Genomic DNA, 5,755 nt, shown 5'->3' with positions numbered 1-5,755 from the left:
CTCTCTCTCTCTCTCTCTCTCTCTCTCTTCTTCCTCCTGATATAAAGATGCTGCCATCTAGAGGCTGAGGCTGAGGATCACACTCGGGTGGAAGAGCAGTGAGCTGGAAGGAGCGTGCAGCCCTGAAGACTAGGAGCAAGAGTCACTATTCCAGCCCTGGACTGTGGACCTGCTAACTTACATGAGAAACAACACACTTCTATCTCGATGAAATCATTATTATTTGGAAGTTTCCTATTATTGCTGAACCTAAGCCTCATTGATGCAGAGAAGGTTCGTAGTCACGGTAAATAAGAAATAGTCCCAAACTTTAAAAAATTTTGAAAACTGGAGAAAGATCTGAGTGGTGTTATACCATAACTATAAATTTGTACAAAGCATAAAATTGTGTCACTACGTCAAAATATTATCATTGAGTATAGGAACAATTTTTAAAAAAAGGTAAATCATTTCTGTTAGAAGAGAATGAGGGGAAGAATCATGACTTAGGTAACATTTAAGATCGGCTCTAAAATAAAAATAGAATTTTGATAGAAGAAAATAGGAAGAAAGACAAAATAGACAGAAGGCACGTCATTACAAAGGCCCAAAAGTAGAAGAGCATGGATTGTACTCAAAGCAGTTAAGGCGATTCAGTTTAACCAGAGCACAGGTTGTAGATAGTAATCTTTACTGATCGCCCAATTAATCTATTTCCTTTTCCTGCTGCATTTTTTTCATAACCTTTGTCACTATCTATCTATTATATTAACTCTATGTTATTTTCCAGAATGACTAGAATTGTAGTTCCCAAACTTTTTGGTCTCAAGACCCCTTTACATTCTAAAAATTATTACAGGCCCCAAAGAGCTTTAGTTTAGGTAGAACATATCTGTAAATACTTACTGTATTAAAATGGGTATAAAATTTCAGTTGTGCAAGATGAATAAGTTCTAGAGATTTGCTATATCACACAGTGCCAATAATTTAAAAAAATATATTGTGCATTTAAAATTTTTGGAAAGAGAGTGGATTTCATGTTTTGTAAAGAGAATAGATTTGTTCTTACCACAATAAAAAAAAAAAAGGGTAGGAGGATGTGAAGAAACTTTTTGAGGTGATGGATATGTTTATTACCATGGATATGTTGATTGTGGTGATGGTTTCATGGTTGCATACATATATCCAAACTCACCAAATTGTATATATAAAATATATGCAGTATTTTGTATATCAATTATACCTCAATAAGCTGTTTCCTAAAAGAAAAAATTAAATTGATACATTTAAAATAGTTATTACTTCATTTTAAAATAAAAATAAATCCGTTACATATTAATGTAAATAACACTTTTATGGGAAAAAAGTTTTCAAACAAAATCAAAAGAGTATCATTGCTTTATATTTTTACAACCCTCCCTAATGTCTGATCTAATAGAAAACAGCTAGATTCTACATTCAATTAGATATTACATGTTAGATAGCCTCTGGAAAACTTCACTGTACATGTATAAAAAAGGAAAATAAGCATGAAAATGACAAATATCATCTAAGTTCTGTTATGAAAATAATTTTCACTTTCCAGATACCCTGAGAGGGTCTCAGAGTTCCTTAGGATCCCCTGACTATATTTTGGGAACACTGAACTAGAATACAAACTCAGTGAGGGCCGATATTAGTTCACCGTTATATTTCTAGACCTGGCATATAGTAGGCACTCAGTACTCAATGAATAAAGTATAAACCTGATGCTATATTGTGAAAGACACTGAGTGCCAGACTAATGAGTTTAAAATTGCCTTAGTAGACCCTGGGGAATCCATAGAGATATCTGAGCAGGAGAATGTAACAATCTGATTAATCTGACTGCACCAAGGAAGATGGGTTGGAGAGAATGGCAACTTGGAGACAAAAGTGCCAGCCAAGCAGGGTGCTCTCCATCTATTCTCAGTGAGAAATAGTGAGGTTCTGAAGTAGCATACAAAATGTACCAAAGGAAAGAGGACAGAAGTAAGAAATTACTGGATACAGTGCATTAGCCCTCAACTGGAAATCTATGAATCTACTCAGACTTAACTTTCATGTGATCTTCACCAAGTCAGTCAACTCCTTATTTAATTGTACTTTGCTAATCAGTAAAATAAAATATTGCATTATATGGATTATCACTTCATTTTTAACTATTCTTAGAGTAATTTCTAGATGATAGAGTTTTATCACCAAAATATTAATTTTAAATATCACAAAAATCTTAACTTCTTATTGCTAATTATTCCTGTACTTACTGATTCTGACTAGTCATCAACCAAGCTCTTTAAAAGTAGGAGAATCAATAACAAACTTTAATGTTAGTTAAAATGTTTGCTTGGGGAAAAAATAATCACTTATTAAAGAGGCTTTTTAACTTATTTAAATCTCCAGCAACTCCTACGATATACTTGTTTTTTTTCCACATGTTACCAATCAGGAGAAATTAAGAAATATACTCAAGGTTGCACACTTTGAGTAAGCAATCAAGTCAGGTGTCTGAAACAAGTATATCTGATTCTAAAACCTATGGTCTTCCCAGTTCATAACAATTTCTCAAAGAAATTGAAATACTATTCAAGTCTGGATATGTTGTTATCATTTTAAAAGTTTTCAGTGACAAGAAGAAAAATATGGCATATGTGAAATCAAACTAGTTACCACCTTAGTTAATCTAGAAATAATCAGAGAAAATTAGACTCTACAAGGTTAACATAGCAGGGGAAATCACTATATCTAGAAAATTGAAATGTATAGCAAATATGGATATACAGAAGAAATAGTAAAGAACTTGGAAATTTCTAAAGGAAACATAGAAAAAAAATCATCATCTCATCTTATTTTCAAACCTGAGCACCCTACTGTGAAACAGACTCTGTTCATCATTTCTTTGTTCATTTAAGACTAAAGCAAATTAAGGTCATCCACTCTGGGAATAAATGGGATGTGCTCTGAGGTAGTTAGCAAAACAACAGAGGCACAACTAGGACTGTTAATGAAAATTATTCCAACTCCCTGACTCAGACATCAGCTGAGATTTCAACTCCCTGCAGCCATTTGGTTGAAAAGATTTCATAATGATTTTCAAGAGAGCTTTTAAAGTTTGTATTTCATCTCAAGGAAAGAGAGAATGCATTTGTTCTCTGCTTCAAATCAGAAATGTGCTTGACTTTGTAAAGATTGCATAAAGAAAAACCACCTGTAATCTCTTAAAAATATTTTCCCATTGCATACATCTTCTGTCCAATATTTCAGTAAATGTTTGAAGATCTACTCAGCATCCTTTCCTTACCTACTTCTGTGGTAATATATTCTGAAATTATAACATCAGAGCTTATTAGTCTTTGCAGTATGCTGAGATATATTAGTAAACTGCTGGCTATTATTCATTTATCCAGTAAACTTTGCTTGAGAATCTACCATGTGCCAGGCAGGGTATTAGGTACTAGAAATCCAAAAGTAGATAAAACAGGTCCTTACCTTAAAAGTGGTCATTGTCTAATGGGAAAATAGACAGGTAAGTAGATAATTATTTCATTGATGTGTTCCTATTATCAACAATATGAGCAGCTGCTATGTTCCATGTGTTCAGGTTAGATGCTGAGGATATAAAGTAAAAATCTGCTCTTCACCAAAAGGGTAATACTATCGAGGTAAAGCAAAGATAAATTTTTTAAAAAATAGTTTAAAAATCAGGAGGACATAATCATTCTGAAATTATGTGGAAATGACATAGAGTTTGCCTGGGATAAACCTATGCCTTTGAAAATGGCGTGAAAGAACATGAAGAAGGCAGTCAGGAAGACAGAAAATGAGAAGGAAGATAAACGATCCCCCTGGTGAGTTAGCAGCCTGACAATGTCCCCATCTGGCTTTGAGGAAGCAGGCTAACTAAGGTCACTGTGTTCTCCTTAGAGATTTTTCCATGAGTTGCATTAATGCCACAAGATTAGCAGATTGTTTACATGACAATCAGTCCTGGGTATTGAGGATGGGAATGGAGGAAAACCGTGGTTAGTAGCTGAGTGTAAAATTTTCCTAACATAACTTCTGGTGAGAAATACCAACTGCTTTTTGGATATATCCTTTTACCCATTTACTTTTATTACAACTCAGAACCACTTTTTATATTTACTTAGCTTTGGGGTTTATAGTGACTTCTAGTTATTTCACTGGAGTAACATTCTTGATTAGTATACACATGAGCCCTGTATTTTCTCTAAAACAATGCCAAGTTCAGCTTTCCCCTCAGCAAGGGGAAACTTAATCAACATTTTGTTAATTTCTAGAATTGTTTCAATTTGCCCTTTTTGGGGGTTTCTACCTGCCCAGAGAAAATGGGAAATGTTCATAGATAAAGAATACAGTAAATGAGATATAAAATTAACAGGGAACTAATCCAGTTCTCAGGATGATTCAGGAAACCTAAACAGTTTGGGAAACTATTGTGACAGGTTGTATGTGAAATATTAACCCACGTATAAAGGGGAAGGGAAGTCATGAGATAGCCTTGCAATCCCTTTGTTTACCCTGTAGCTCCCGCTACTTCTTTCAACTAATCTTGGCCTCTGCTGCCCCCAGAAAAACTAAACCACATTCAAAATGCAAGTAGGAACCCAAAAAAAGGTTAAATTTTAGCTTTTAAGCTTACAGAGCTGAGCTCCTTACATAAGCAATAGATTTGAAAGACTAGTTAAGCAGCCATCTCTTCCATTCCTCTCCCATCCCCAATGGGAAGAGCAAATAAAACCTTTGTGGATTGTAGGGGACAAGAGTTTGGAAAAAAAGTAAGAGAATTAGAAATGATATGACAGTCCTGTTCTTTGCCCATCCCACACAAGAACTTCTGGGATGAAAGGGAAGTGGTTCTCCCTTTAAGCTTAAGGATCTGAGACAGACCCCAATGAGAAGCCAGCAGCCCTGCCAGCCCTCTGCCACAGAGAAGAATGGTGGACTGCGTGACAGGACTAGAAAGAGCCCTGAGTTTCCTCCCAGTCTGAGTGACACAGCAGAGTGTGTGAAATTCCATGCCCCAGATTCCAAGAGAGACACAGAAGCTGGCAGGCAGAGAGAACTACAGCCCTGACGGTCCCACCATATAGTCAGCAGAATTCTGGGATAGTCCTGAGATTCCCATTTACTTGTGTCTGCCTTGTATATTCCTCTCTGCTTGAGTGAGTATGGTATTTGTGAATATGCTAAAGTTTGACAACTGTGATCAGATCATCTTATGACAAAGGTGAAGGGAATTTGAAGATGTAATGAAGGTGCCTAGTGGGGTAAAGGGGGTCAAATATGTGGTGACAGAGAGAAATCTAACTATGGGAGGTGAACACACAATGTAAATACATATATGCCTTACTGTTAACGTGTACAGCGGAAGCTTAATGGATTTCATTAACCAATGTCACCATAAAATAATTAACTAATTGATTGATTGATTAATTAAGGTGCCTTATCTGCTGACTTTGAGTTAATCAAGAGATTATCCTAAGTGGACCTACCCAATCAGGTGAGCCCTTTAAAAGGTCTTTCCTGTAGGAAGAGATTGGAAGTGAAAGAGATTTTCCTGTTGGCCCTGAAGAAGCAAACACTCAAGCTGTGCGGAGGGCCTATGAGAGGGCCACATAGCAAGCAACTGAGGGTAGCACTAGAAGCTGAGAGTGGTTCCTGACTGACAGTTGATAAGAAAACGAGGACCCCAGTCATATAACAAGGAAATGAATTCTGCCAGCAGCCTGAATGATCT

The sequence above is a fragment of the Pteropus medius genome, unplaced genomic scaffold (assembly GCF_902729225.1).
Source record: "Pteropus medius unplaced genomic scaffold, Ma_sr-lr_union100, whole genome shotgun sequence".
NCBI lineage: Eukaryota > Metazoa > Chordata > Mammalia > Chiroptera > Pteropodidae > Pteropus > Pteropus medius.
Note: the sequence above shows the minus strand (reverse complement) of the source record.